This window comes from Desmodus rotundus, chromosome 6, assembly GCF_022682495.2.
Source record: "Desmodus rotundus isolate HL8 chromosome 6, HLdesRot8A.1, whole genome shotgun sequence".
Taxonomy (NCBI): domain Eukaryota; kingdom Metazoa; phylum Chordata; class Mammalia; order Chiroptera; family Phyllostomidae; genus Desmodus; species Desmodus rotundus.
In genome coordinates, this window is record NC_071392.1 from 20,371,100 (window position 1) to 20,386,990 (window position 15,891).

General features: G+C 37.5%; 1 protein-coding gene across 1 annotated transcript in view; it reads left to right on the top strand.

Annotated features, from left to right (window-relative positions):
• CRPPA (CDP-L-ribitol pyrophosphorylase A) overlaps window positions 1-15,891 on the top strand; it is a 190,700-nt gene that overhangs the window by 39,741 nt on the left and 135,068 nt on the right. The gene's annotated exons all lie outside the window — the stretch shown is intronic.

Below are 15,891 nucleotides of genomic sequence, written 5' to 3' on the forward strand. Positions count from 1 at the left end.
GTCTTATAAGAATGTCTTATAATCAGTAAATCGTAAATAGCATTTTTTCTGGTGTAGCAGCTTACTTCTTGGCTCTGCATTTTCTGGAAGATACAGCAATGATGTCAGTTAAAGTATCTAGGTTTGGTAGCACCCTGTTCGGTTTGCAGCTAGGAAAAGTTAGTCCTGACTGAGGCAGGAACAACAAAATCAAATCTGGAAACACAGAGTCCCCAGTTTTATTATTTTTTATAGCTTACATCCATCAGTGTTCGATTAGAAATAGAACAAGGATATGCTTATTGCCGCTATTGTTAGCGAACCGAAGCCATGGAGGACAGGGAGACTGTCACAGTTGTAACGAGCCACAGGACTTTGAAATCGTACTGTGTGGGTGTGCTTCTTGATTCTCCCAGGTGTTAACTGTGACTGTAAGTAGATTATTCGACCTGCCAATCTCAGTTTTCTTAACAGGTGAATAAAGCTAAAAGTAGTATTTTTCTCATAGGGTCTGTGGAAAGTTTGGATGAGCTAACCCACATACAGTTCTAAGTACAGTGACTGACGATAGAAGTGTTAGCTGTTATTATGTATGAGTATTCTGAAAACTGCGTGACATAAGAGAACAATCATTTATTCTTGCTCTCTCGTCTCTGGTTGGCTGGGCACTGGTCAGTCTAGGCTGGGTTTGGCTGGGTGGCTGTACTTGTGGCTGTTTTGTTTTACATGCAGCTCCTTTCTAAGGGCTGTGCTCAGGTTTGCTCTGTGTGTGTGTGTGTGTGTGTGTGTTTGCTGGAGCCCAGGCTGAAGTGGCAGCAGCTAGCTTGGGGAAGTTCTTACAGCAATGGCAGAAATTATGAGAGAGCAGGTGGAAAGGTGTGATTTTTATGAGAAATAGACATGAAACCAGCATAGTGCCACTTGCACTCACATTCCATTGGACAAACTGCGTGACCAATCCCAACATGAGTGCAGTATGCAGGTGCACTCCACGTTTATGAGATTGTGGCAAGGGTAAATGTATATCATGTACAAAGAAATGAAAAAAATATGACCAATATTTTAGTTTTATTCAGTTCTCAACAAATATAAGATATTGCTTCTATTACTCTTCTTCTTTTAACTATTGTTAACCCCTTTCCTTTTTCCCCCCTTTAGCCATAAACTTTCTGGTATGGGCAAAATAGGTGCTGAACGTGTACCGTTCTCGTGTTTTTAGCAGCATTATAAGCCTGCCGAGCCACAAGCCCTTTTTCTTACACACTGGCTTAATTTCACCCTTTAGATCATGGCTTAAAAATTAAATTCTTATGAAGCCTTTCTGTCTGTGCTTTCTTTGACTTCTTTTGTCATTCCTTTATTTCATTTAGAGTATTTGTTTTCATTTGTAATTTTCTATTTATTTATTTTTTTGTTTATTTCCTTTATCTTCCTATAATGTGCACTCCAGGGAGGCAGGGACTTTGTCTTTATCACTGGGTGAGCCTAGTGCTGGGCTGGGTGTCTGACATACAATAGCCACTCAGTAAAAATATGTTCCATCCCTTACAAGAACAAGCAATTTGGACGAGATGATGGGTACTTTTAGTTCAAATTGATTATCTTCTCTAGTGTTTCTCACATTGGAATGGTAGTTTACTATAAGCTTTTATAAAATAACACATTAGAGCACTTACACATACAATGAAGGACTTCATTTGAGAAATAGTGATTTTGGGGGAAGTGAATTTAGCAATGATTAAACTAACCTTTATATCTTAAAGATGCAGAGGATTAAAGAAATCATTTGGATTCTGGAGGAAATAACCTGAATAAATATTCCAGCTCCAGCAACAGATTGCTTATGCTATTAGAGAGTGAATTTCCTATGTAGCAGGTCCTTGAGTAATTTCCTTTCACTCAACATCATTTCATTAAAATGTTGATGAGGAAAAAAAATTGATTTCGGGACGGGGTCACTTTCTGTGTGGAGTTTTCACGTTGCTGCATATCCATGTGAGTTTTCTCTCGGTACTTTGCTTTTCCCCCACAACCAAAGATGTGTATGTGAGGTCAACTGGCATGGCTAAGCGCTCCCAGTCTGAGTGAGTGTGGGGCTGTGTGTGGCCCTGTGTGTGGCCCTGTGACGGAAGGTTGGTTCCTGCCTCTCCTCCTCAGCAGCTGGGATGAGCTCTGGCCACCTGTAACCCTGAACAGGAGTAAGTGGGCTGGAAAATAGTTACCTTACTTGTTTTTATTAATTTTTCTCAACTGCATGCGTAGCTCACATTTATTTCAATGTTTAATATCAGAAGTGTTTTTGGTTTTTATTTAGTTTGATGATATTCTTGTGGCTAAAATAGGCCGTAGGAACTTAAGTCTTGTTTATATCAATTAGCCTATGGTAAAATTGGTTTCATTATAGACTCTTTTGCTTAAAGTCAATTTACAAGAACCTATTGATATTAGCAGGGATAAAATGGGATAAATGTACATATTTTATAAGCTTTATAGGGCTGCAAGTGGCATTACAGCGGAGTTCCCAAACTAGTGGCTTGAGGAGGGAGTACTCTGCAGATAGGTCTGTCTTACACATATTTCTGATGGAAATTTTTTTCCCATTAAAAAATCCACATTATTTCCTTATTAAACAATACAAGATTCAGAAATACTGGATTCTCTGTAATCTCCTCTGTGTTATACTGTCATTTGTACAGATTGCATTTTGTACACGGTATACTCTTCAATACTCATTTGTAATTATTGCTCTTTGCAATTTTTAAAAATCAGGCAGGAGAGAAAAGAGTATACTTATACTGCCTTTTGTACTTTCCTAGGTATGTAGTTATTTGTATAGTCCTCTTTATTTATTCATTTAGATTTAAGTTGCTGTTTAGTGTCCTTTCATGTTTAGCCTCAAAGACTCCCTTTGGTATTTCTTGTAGGCCATGCTGTCTAGCAAAACATTCTATCAGTTTTTGCTTACCTGGGAATGTCTTAATTTCCTCATTATTTTTTGAAGGATTATTTTGTTGGATATAAAATTCTTGGTTGGCAGTCTTTTTCATTTAGCCTGTTGAATGTGTTCTCCCACTGCATTCTGGCCTCCATGGGTTCTGTTAAGAAGTTAGCTGTTAACCTTACTAGCAAATCTTGTGCATGATAAGATTCTTTTATTTCTTTCAAAATTATCTTTTTGTCTTTGGTTTTTGACAGTTTGACTGTCATGCATCATGGATCTCTTTGTTTATCTTACTTACAGCTCATGGAGCTTCTTGAATATATAGGTCTACATTTTCCCATCAATTTTAGGAAGTTTTTAGCTATTACTTCTCTTCTTTAAAGTTCTTTCTTCCCCTTTCTCTTCTTCTGGGTAGGTGTCTCATTATGGATATTTTGGTATGCTTGATAATGTCCCATAGCCTCTGAGGCTCTGTGTATTTTTTTCTTTGTGTTACTCAGATAGGATAATCTCAATTGACCTGTTTTCAATGCCAGTTCTATCTTCTGGCTGCTCAAGCATACTGTTGTGCCTCTCTAGTACATTTTTTAATTTTTATTTTTAAAGTTTTCAACTCCAGACTTTCTATCTTGTTCTTTATAATTTCTACTTCTTTATTAAATCCTTTAATTGGTGAGGCAACTTTCTCATAGAAATGTGCATTTCTCTAAAATGTACATTTGTGCCTGATTTGACATTCTGATTGCCATTAACTATATAGGATTTGCCTGATCTGCTAATTCTGCATATTTTCTACTATTAGACTATTAGATCATTTTTTAAAAAATTTATTTATTTTGTTTTTAGACAGAGGGGGAAGGGAGCGAGAAAGAGGAGAGAAACATCAATGTGTGGTTGTCTCTCATGCGCCCCCTACTGGGGACCTGGCCCACAACACAGGCAAGTGCCCTAGACTGGAAATCAAACCTGTGATCCTTTGATGCCCAGGCCCGCACTCAAACACTGCGCCACACCAGCCAGGGCAATAATTTTAAAACTATACTTTTGGGCCCTGGCTGGTGTAGCTCAGTGGATTGAGTGTGGGCTGTGAACCAAAAAACTATACTTTTGGTCAGTAAAAGACTTGAAATGATGGTTTGACTCAGATTTAAATCAGATTGTTACAATTTTAATTGCACTGAACAGAAGTTAAATTATTTGCAACCTATACATGTGTCAATTATAAAAAAATCAAGCTTATCTCGTGCAATCATTGTTTCTTCTCTCAGTCCCTCCTAGTCTGTGAATATATCTCGGATGTTTCTGCCACCTCCTCGTGTCACATTTGCTTGTATGGTGTCCCCAGCCTTATTCATCCTGTCAGTGCTCAGGGTGTTGCCTGGCAAATTTTCCCTAAATATTTGCTTGGTAAAGAGATAGATGTTCCCCAACTCTTGTGATCGTTTGTATTCATGTTCCTCCCCCAAATTTTGGGCACATATCTACAATTTTCTATGACTCCTTTTACTAGATGTCCTACAGGTAACTTAAATCTAACTGTACCATTAACCTAACCAATAGTCCTGCTCTGTTTTCTACATCTTCCAACCTGGGTAATGCCATCCTGAATCCTGTTCCTGCTGAAATAACTTCTGGTTCTGGGCCCTCCCTTCTCTGTATTTCCTGGATTTATTTCAGACCCACTCCTTGGTCTTTTGAGGTGATTGCTCTGTGCATGAATTTCAAGCCGCCTTCTGTCTGGGGTTGGGTAGTGCTAAAGGGTTTCGGTTTTTACTTTAGTAGTTTACACTGGGACAAGATTATGTCTACTTAGTGTGCTTCTGGGCAGTATCTTAATTTCTTTTTATTTTTATTGCTAACTTTTCATCAGTCTACTTTTTGAAAGAAGGTACATAAGAGAGTAAAATATTCCAATGGAACTCTCAGTTTTTAATTGTGCATGACAATATTTGATTGTGAAAGCAGTAGAAATGGCTAAAAACAGGGTTTTAGAATTAATGGTGAAGTTCATTCTCCCCTGTTACTTCCCCCCCAATTATCTGAATGTAGAAAAAGAAATATCATCTTCTAGATAATGTTTAGTATGCGTAGATATGGATAGTGTTTGCTTCTAAAGTTTATACTCGATTTTGGTTGGGAAGAGCTGGCAAAAATGTGAAAAACTGACGGCTTTATTTTTCCCCCACCTGAGAGGTATTTGAAAGTCTTTCATGAATGTAACTCTGTGTAAACTTATCTAAAAATTTATACCCAAAGAAATCTTGTCCTTAGCCAGATCATTTGTACATCGTTTCCTGAAGAGTGAGGGCTGAATCTACATTATCAGTCTCTTATAGGGTCAGGCCGAGATTATGTGTTTACTCATAAAAAGATCTTATATATTGCAGGAGCAAATTATCTTGGATAGCCGTCTCTCCTGCCATTGTAAAATACATTGCATAATTCAAACAATGTAAATGTATGCAAAATGCTTCAAGTTTGATTTTCAGATGATAAATTGAATGCAGGTGTTCATTGTTTACCTAATTGCAAGATAGCCTATTTTGTTTCTACTTGAAACGTTCTGAGCACGGATATATAACTGCAGAGTGAGAAACGTGTGCTTGCATGCCTTTGATTTAATGTTTCTCTAATGTATATATTGTTCTTTGTTGGGCAAACTTCCCAGGCTGCCTTGCAGAAATAATACTGTGAATGATGTTGAAGCTGGAAGGGTAGATATGTAATCGGATTATTTGTAGCCATGACCATTGCATAATTACCGTAAAACAATGGTTCCTAACTTTATTGTGTGTATTATTAAAGCTCTGAAACTTGTGAAATATCTTCCAAGAAAAATAACCACATTATACAAAAAGTATTTTTTTCAGAGGTTTTACAGTCCCTATGAGTCCTATTCATTTACCTCATGTTAACAACCGTGTTACATTCTCATACACTGCTTATGGGAATATAAATTGAAAACACCTTTATGGAAGAGAACTTGGAATTATTCATCTAATTAGAACACACATACTCCTGTTTCTGGGTAAAGATAACCAACTGAACATGTATCTGATTTTGCCCACTACTCAAACCTTACTAGGGCTACTAGAAAGGGATTTTTAAAAAAATGACATGGACCCACAAGACTAAGAAGAATAAGAAGGAGGACAATGGCAAACAAATAGCTGGGAAACAGGTAAAGGAGATCTGAGAAGGCTGAATTATAAAAAAGGTAAAGGGAAAGCTAAAAATTAAAATTGCTTTCAGTAGAACTCCCCAAAATTTCCGTACTTTGCAGCACCCGGTACCTCACTAGAACTGAGTGAAAGGGGCCGAAATGAAGTGGGAGTGCTGAAAAGTATCTAGAAGCAGTCTGATCTTTAAATCACCTTTTGTACCTTAAGACCCCACCCATCTACCTACAGAGGCAGGAGGGTGAGAAGCGCCCCCTCTGTGTGGGTGGAATACCGAATGCAATCGAGGGAAGGAGTGCCTTGCCCGAACGTGGACTGGCAGACCATGTGCCCACTGCCTGCTGAATGGGGAAGCCCACGGACTGTTCCCCACTCAGCAGCCAGTATCGCAGTGGCCTGGCTTTCCCTCCTGGCTAAAAATTGTAAGAGTACTGTTTGGGGAGTCTGTTCAGTCTGAGAAGGAAGACCTAAAAATACTAATTTCAGAGGTTCCCCAGTAAACATCCGAACCCTGTCACCCTATAGTAAAGCTTGCTCTGCAGAAACTCCACCACCATACTCATTGCTTCATAGTTTTTGAATCTGCAACTCTGAAATATAAGCTGATGAGTATTACCATACCCTCTGAAGAATGCACTTACTGGAAGGTAGAGACCGAAGCAAATAGAAAATAGTAATATGGAAGAAACAGTGAATATGCAGGAAAAGGAAACTTTAGAAAAGTTAGTATTATTACAGAGGTAAAAGTTATTTGAAACATGAAACAAGATTAAAATGCTAGAAAATAGACATTTAGGGAAAAAGAACATCTGGGCTTAAAAATAAATTTGAGAAACCCTTTCCCAAAGAATAAAAAATATACAGGAAAGAAAGGAAAATCAGAAGTCCAGTCAAAGAGAGCCAATCCTCTATAGCAAAAGAGTCCCCCCCTCACCCTGCAAAAAAAAAAAAAAATAGAGGGAAGGAAATATCAACAAAATAATAATAAAGTTACTAAAAACTTACCTCTTATGCTCCCTTTTCAGAAAGCTCCTAGAGGATTTTTTCTACAAAAATTAGGGAGTCAGATCAAGCAAGATTATATTGGACACAGGGGACAGGAAATCCATGACGGGGAGGGATGAAGATTATTACTAGGATGGTGGTTTGGGAGTTGTTAGGATAATATTTGGTGGCTGGCCGAGGACAACTAGTCCATGTTGAAAAGGTCAGAAATCTCCAAAGGTGATTCTTCAGGCATCAAAATTGTCAAAATGCCTTATGTGTCGGAACGTCTTGAAAGTAGATCTAGGCAAATAGTTAACTGTTTGCTGTTGAATGAGTCATGTGTATATAGCATATTAAACACTTAAAACAAAAGGTAAGCTCGAATTCTAGGGAAACAAAGACTTGTGTAGGAAAGGAATTATAATATATGACTTGGCAATGAGTGATGTTTACACAGACAATGATGTAAATATTTAATATTGATTGAAGAAAAATTATGATATAGAAGGGATGGGGAATGGGAAATGTTAGTGTGTACTGAGGTGAGGCTGGAAGGAGAGAAGACGAATCCTTCTTCCGTAAATGATGCCCAACTCTGAAAATCAAGAGACAGTATTGCAAGTATGTTATTGAGAGATGTGGTATGATAGGCAAAGTATTTGATCCAATTCTTGATCTTCTGTCATAGTGCTCTACTTTTGCACCCTTGTCCTGGCCTCCTGGCCAGTGAAGTGCATTTTCTTGCTCCTTGATTCTCAGTTTGGCCGCCTACTCGCTTTTGCATTTTAATAAAAATGATATAGGCAGAGGCTTAAATGTGCCTGTGCCATTGAGTGTGCCCTCTTGTGCTTGTACAATAGCCCTAAGGAAGGCATAGGCTAGGTAGTAGCTGCCTCTCCATTTGGCCTGCAAAGTGCCATCCATGGATCAGAGCTGCCACAGCCAACCCACAGCCCTGCAGCTTGGAAGCAGAGTCACCTCAGCCATCCCACAGCTGTGTGAGCAAGAAAAGTGTATTGCTACCTGCCACTGAGATTGCATGTGTATTTAGAAGGGATCATGACTGCATCTGAGAAGTCGAAGTAGGGTGAAGGGAGTGGGACAAGCTTTGTGATAACTAATCTTGTATGGATATTTGCTTCTTCAAACCATAAATTATAACTGATAAAATATGAACTAAAAATGGTAAAATAGGAAAATGGATTATAGGATTGATTTGTAGTTCGAGTTTATAAAGGAGATCTAGTAGATGGACAAGACATGAGGAAGTTGGAGTGTTTGTAATAAAGTTTTTCATGTCTTCATCCAGTCTCCTGGTTGATAAGGGCAGTCTAAAAGGGAGGGTTTTTAACCAAGAGGAAATGGAGTTTTTACAGGATTGGATGCCTCAAGGAGATAACATGTCCACTTTAATGTGAGGGGAGAGTAAGAGAAATGATGCATGAAACCTCTGGTCGGAGACTGAGTTATAGAAGTTAAGAATTTTAGAGAGCCACTAATAGAGGTGAAACCAAGTTACCAGGTTTGATTACAGAAGTTAGTTGTTCAAGTGCAGGTTAAAGTTCAAGGAAGCTGCTGGAGTATTTGACACCCTACGTGTGGACCTTGAATTCAGCCAGTATAATGTCAATAGTTGGGCAATGTAATCAGAGATGGACATTTTAAGAAGAAATAAAAAAGAACTGCTAGAAATGAAAAACACTAACAGAAATGCAGATTATATTTGGATTTATTAATAGACTGGACACAGCTGAGAAAAGTATCCGTGAGCTTGAGGATGTCCCAGTAGAAACTTCCAAAACTAAAAGGCAAAGAGAAAAAAGCATGGGTTAAAAAACAAAACAGAAGAAAATACACAAGAACTCTGAGTCAACTACCAAAAGTATAACATATGAGGAGAAGAAAAAGAGAAAGGAAGACAACATTTGAAGCAACAAAGACTTAGAGTTTTCCCAGATTAATGTCAGACACCAAATCCACAGATCCAGGAGGCTCAGTGAACAGCAACCAGGATAAATGCCAGATAAAGTATACCTGTGTGTATGATATTTAAACTGCAGAAAACTGAAGAGACATAACCTTGAAAAAAGGCAAAGGAAAACCACTTTACCTATACAGGGGCAAAGATAAGATTTACATCCTACTTCTCCTCAGAGGCCATGACAGCAAGAAGAGAGAGTGGAGTGAAATATTCACTGTTGAGAGGGAAAGAGAAAAAAAAAAAACACTTATAATTCTCTACTCTTTAAAATTAATATCCAAAAATAAAAAAGCAACACAAGACTTTCTCAAATAATCATTGAGGGAATTTGTTGCCAGCACGTCTGTGTTCCAAAAGTGTTAAAAGAAGTTCTTCAGAGAGAAGGAACGTGGTGCAGATCAGAAACTCGGATCTACATAAAGAAAGAATGAACACTGGAGAAGAAGTGAATGTAAAAGGAAAAGCTTTAGTTTTCTTATTTTTACAGACATGACAGGTAACAGTTTGTTCAAAATAAGAACAGCACAGTATTTAATGGATGCTTATGTGTGTATTTATACATATTCACACTTATGTTTGCTTATCTGTAAGTAAAAGGAATGACAACAATGACACAAGGGAGGTAGGAATTAGGAATATTTCATTACAAGGCACTTTTGCAACCTATGAAGTAGTATAGTGTTATTTGAAGGTAGACTTGGATCAGTGGTATATGTATATTGCCAACTCTAGAATGACTACCAATAAAAATTTAAAAAAGTATATTTCATATACTAAGAAAAGGAAAATATAGAATTATATGAAGTGCTCAGTTCAAACCAGAAAAGGTAGGAAAAGAACAGAAACAAAGAGCAAGAGGGCACAAAAAGAAAAGAGTAACAGATATGGTAGATATTGATTTAACTGTATCAGTTACCTTAAATGTCGGTATTCTAAGTTAAAGGCAGAGATTGTTAGAGTGGGTTAAAAAACAAGACCCAAATATGTGCTATCTATAGGAAATCCATTTTCAACAGAAAGACATGCAGATTAAAATTAAAGGGTATCAGAAAGATATACTTTGATAACACTAATTAAAAGATGGCAGAAGTGGTTATATTAATTTTAGACAAAGCAGGCTTCAGAGAAATTAGTTATTAGGGAGAAAGAGGGATATTACATAAAAGAGTCAATTCTATAGAAGACACAAAAATCCTTAACATTTATGTGCCTAACAACAAAACTTCAAATACATGAGGCAAACCTGGTAGAGCTGCAAGGAGAAATGGATGAATTTACTATTATAGTTGGAGACTTTAACACCCCACTATTAGAAATAGACAAATCCAGCAGGCAGAAGATCAGTAAGGACATAATTAAACTAAAAAATGCCATCAATCAATGGACATAATTGACATTTATCTATTACTTTGTCCAATAATGCTAGAATACACATTCTTTGTAGTTTTAAATGGAATTTTACCAAGATAGATCATGTTCTGGGCCATAAAACACACCTTAACAAATTCAAACCAACAGAAATCATACAATGTCTGCTCTCGGTCCACAGTGGACTTTAACTAGAAATCAATAACAGGAAGATAGATGGGAAATCCCCAAATAGCTGGAGATTAAATGTTGCAATTCTAAATAGCACATTGATCAAAGAATACATCTGAAGAGAAAATTTAAAAGTATTTTCAGTCCTGGCTGGTGTGGCTTAGTGGATTGAGAGCCAGCCTGTCAAACAAGGGGTCGCCTGTTTGATTCCCAGTCAGGGCACATGCCTGGTTTGTGGGCCAGATCCCAGCAGGGGGTGTTGGAAAGGCAACCACACATTGATGTTTCTTCCCCTCTCTTTCTCCCTTCCCCTCTCTCTAAAAATAAATAAATAAAATCTTTAAAAAAATTATTTTCAATTAATACAATTGAAAACACAACTTACTGCAATTTCGGGATGCAGCAAAAGCAATACTTAAATGGAATTATTTAGCATTGAATGTATATATTAGAAAAGAAGAAAGATATAACCAGTAATCTAATATTCTTTTTTAGGAAATTAGAAAAGGATAGAGCAAATTAATTTTAAAGTATGCAGGGGAAAAGTAGTAATACAAGTTGGAGCAGAAATCAATGAAATAGAAAACAAAATCAGACAAAAATCAACAAGACTGAAATCTGGTCTTTAAAAAGATTAATAAAATCAATAGGCCACACTAAGAATAAAAGAGATGAGACACAAATTAATAATACTAGAAATGAAAAAGGACCATTGTTACAGAACCAGTGGATATTAAAAGGATAGTGAAGGAACATTATGGAAAATTCTATACTCTCAAATTTAATAACCTAGATAAAATGGGCCAAATTCCTTGAGAGACACAGTCTTCCAAAGCTCACACAAGAACAGACAATCTGAGCAGGACTGTATCTATTAAAAATTGAATCAATATTTAATAACTTTCTAAAATAGAAAGCACCAAGCCCAGATGGGCTTACTTACGAATTCTAACAAACATTTAAAAAATTATACCAATTCCCTACAACCTTTCTAGAAAATAGAAGCAGAAGACAGCCTTCCTAACTCACTCTGATGCTAGCCTAATATCAAAACCAGACAAAAACATTACAAAGAAAGAAAACTACATACTAGTATCTTGTAAACATAAATGGAAATTTCTCAACAGAATTCTATATTAGTAAATAGAATAAAACAATGTATGTAAAGAGTTACAGACTACAATTAAGTGGGATTTATCCCAAATGAGAATACAAGCCACAAGTTGAAGAATATATCTGCAAAAAACATATGTGATAAAGTATGGTTATGTAAAATATACAAAGAACTCTTTTTTGTCCTGAGAAATTGCCTCTTTAATTTTTTTCTTTTTTATACAAAGAACTCTTAAACTCAATAATAAAAAAATGAACAACTCAATTTCAATAACAAGATAAAAGACCTGAGCAGACACTGCACCAAATAAGGTGGCAAATAAACATTTGAAAAGATGTTCCACATCATATATGTCACTAGGAAAATGCAAATTATAGCAAACATGAGACATCCCTACACATCTGTTAGAATGGCCAAAATCCAGAACACCAACACCTAATGCTGGTGAGCATGTGAAGTAACAGGAACTCTCTCATTCAATGCAGGTGGAAAAGCAAAAGGTACATCCACTTGGAAAGAGCGTTTGACAGTTTCTTACAAAAGTAAACATACTCTTGTTGTATGATCCAGCAATTTCGCTCCTTCACATTTTGCCCAAGTAAGTGAGAGCTTATGGCACACAATAATGTACACATGAATGCTCATACTAGCTTTTTTCGTAATTATTGGAACTTGGAGACAACCAAAGTGTCCTTCAGTATGTGAGTGCATGCATGAACTGTGGCACATTCAGACAGTGGGGTATTATCCAGTGCTGAAATACGATCCACCAGGACCCAAAAGACATGCAGGAACCTTAAATGTGTTATGCTAAATAAAAGAAGCCAATCTGAACAGGCTATTGTATTATTTCAAGTGTATAACTTCTGGAAAAGGTAACACTAGGGAGACAGGAGAGTATTCAATGGTTGCCGAAGGTTGGGGGCAGGGAGGAGGGTGAATAGGAACACAGAGGAGTTTTAGACAGTGAAAATGCTCTGTGTGATACCATAATGATGGACAGATACCATTTTGCATTTGTGACAACCCACAGGATGTGGAGCACTAAGAGTGAACCCCAGTGTAAACTGTGGACTTCGGGGGATGATGATTTGCTGGTGTAGGTTCATTGATTGTAATAAACGTGGCACTCTGGTGTAGGGTTTTTACAGTGGGCGAGGTTGTGAGTATGCAGGGGTAGGAGTATACAGGAAATATCTGTACCTTCTGCCCAATTATGCTACGAACCTAAAACTGATCCCCAAAGTCTATTAAAAAACTGAAAATAAAAATGAGCCTACAGAAATTTAAAATCTGTTGGGATCTTCAATGTTTTGTAAAAATCCATATTCCATCCTCCAAAATGATATATATAGCTTTTCTGGGAGTATAGTTTTATGTTGACAATAATTACCTTTGAGATTATAAAGAAACCATTTCATTGTTTTTCTGATTTTTATTGTTGCTATTAAGAAGTTTCAACTGATTTGGTTTTCTGCTGCTTTATAAGACTTCTTGTTTTTTCTGCTAATTGTACTTTCCTCTATTAACTTCTTTACTTCAAAAGAATTTTTAATTTGGAAACTCATGTTCTTTATTACTGCAGTTTAAAAAAATTATTTGGTTGTTTCTGTGCCTTACCCTCTTCTGTCCTGCCCTTTTGTTTTATTTCCTCCTTCTTATTATTTTGAACATGCTGGACTTTGTGGTTGTCATCATTTATTCTTTCCTCCCCCGTTTTCCAGCTTCATGCCCTCTTAAATATTATCCTGTCTTACTTTGTGAGTATGAATACTTTTTCATTCCAGGCTTATTGGTTTTTTTTAACTGCACAATTTCTAGTTCCTCCAAAATATTCTTTGCCTTTTTAACTTATATTTCACGTTTGAGCTTTTCCTTGGCATTCAGTTAAATCTGGGCTTTCTGCTCGTGTTTGCGTGTTGAATACCCTTTGGACTTAACTGCGTTTAAAGGTGCAGCTCCATGGCTACGAGCTTCACTGCGACATGACTGGGATGGACTGTGTATTTGGGGACCTCTGACAATGATGCCCTCAGTACTTCTGCCTGGGGAGGACATGCCTCAGGTTCAGGGAGACACAGAGTTCTCAGCATCCGTGTGTGTGTGTGTGTGTGTGTGTTTCACGTGATCAGTTCTATCACTGTGACTCCCATGCTGTGTAATAAATGTTGACATTCACGACCTTTGTTGATTAAAATCGATCATCTTGCTGGTTATTTTCTATGTGTTCTATCTGTTGTTTTTCTCTTTCTTTCTGTCTGCCTTATATTAATATCTTATTTTTTATGATTTCATCTTATCACTATTGACATCTTATTTTTAACTTAATAATGTCTGTTTAGTGATTGCCTTGAGTTTAGAATATACATGTACTCACAAGTCACCTTTATGCTGCTTCACGAACTCCCAGTAGTGTGATGCTGAAGAGGAGCCTGCAGGTAGGCATAAACTCCAGTGGGACTGTGGCTCCTGGAGGTTCTATAGTCTATAGTCTCCTAGTAGTCTCCACTCAGGAGTTAGCAATCTGTAGACATTTTTTAGCTTATTTCTTCTCCCCTGCCTGTATGGCACCCAGTGTCATTTCCTTTTGTGTTCTGCCGTACGTGAGCTGGTGACGGCATCCTCTTTCTCCCTGACTGGGGTGGGGGGGTGGGGATGCCTTTTATTAAACTGAAGTTTACTTGATTATCTTGTGGCCTCTGGGTTTAAGAAAAAGTTGTGCTTGTGTAGTTTATCTGCTTTGTCTTTTGTTCATAAATGAGCGTCATTTTTTTCAACTTTCCATATTCTAGACAAAAGTTGAAACCAACGTCAATGTTCTTGAGACACAGAAGTTCAGAATTTAATTTGTCAGTGAGCTTGCATTGTTTTGGAACTCATTGTGAAAGCAAGGTGTTATTGCTAAAAAATTACCAAAAAACCCCCCTAAATAGTTGTAATATTTGTCCATCCAATGAATGACAAGTTCAGACTACTCTTTCTGCCAATACTGCTTCTCCTCTATTTCCTATTTATATTTCGTATGTACATGACCCATAATTTTCCATGCTTCCCACTGACCCTGGCGACTGGGATCCTAAAGAGTTTATGCAATTTACAGGCTGTTGCCGTCTTGGCTGGTACATCACGTGGCTGGCGGGGGCACAGCATCCAGTAATATTCTTACCTCACCAGCTGGGATGGGAGGGAGGTAGCTGTCCCAATGCGCTCCTCTCAGTGTGCACTTTATGAGCACTTTTAAGGCTGTCCATAGATGTGTTCAATACCTTGCATCTGGAAAGGGCCAGGAAAAGCATCATTGCTAGTCATCTTTGGGATTTAGCCATGGGTTAAGGAGAAAACTGTTTACTGTACATACATCTCACTCATACTGCTAGGTGGGCTGTGCAGATGCTGCAAGTACAAAGTAGAGGTTTACCAAAATCTGCCTTAACTTATTTAAATGTAACTACTGCTGATGATGAAATGAAAATGTCTAAGAAACATGTCATGTTAGATAGTATAATGGAATAGAACATTTAAACTAAGACTGTTCTGGTTAATTTGGGACTCTATGTGTATTTGATGGTTATATTTCCTTGTGCATTAATTTCGTGAACAAGTAACAGTTAGTGTTTTGTAATCTCCTTTATGATAAAATAGCATTGGCAAAGGATGCTGAATGTCATAGTTATATTTGCTACCTCCTTGCTGTCTTTGTTACATGAGTATACTCGGTCTAAAATGCAAATCTGGCCATGGCTGGTGTGGCTCTGTAGATTGAGCACCAGTCTGCAAACTAAAGGGTCACTGGTTTGATTCCGAGTTAGGGCATATGCCTGGGCTGTGGGCCAGGTCCCCAGCAGGGCAACCACACATTGATGTTTCTCTCCCTCTCTCCTTCCTGTCCTGTCTCTCTAAAAATAAATAAAACCTTTAAAAAAATAAAATGCAAATCTGAAACCTCTGTATTGTTTGTATGGTGCCTTTTGCCTTAAAGGTATCCATTTCTTCCAGTCTTATTCAGCCTTTAAAATGAGATCAGAGACTATTTCCTCTTCCAGGCCTTCTCTGAAGTCCTCCCACAGCACCATGTATTTTATCTCCTGGTCTACTTCTAGATATTCTTCTAGTGCTGCATCTATCACATTGTGTTGTAAAGTATTTGTTATAAATTAGCTCCTCCTTCTAG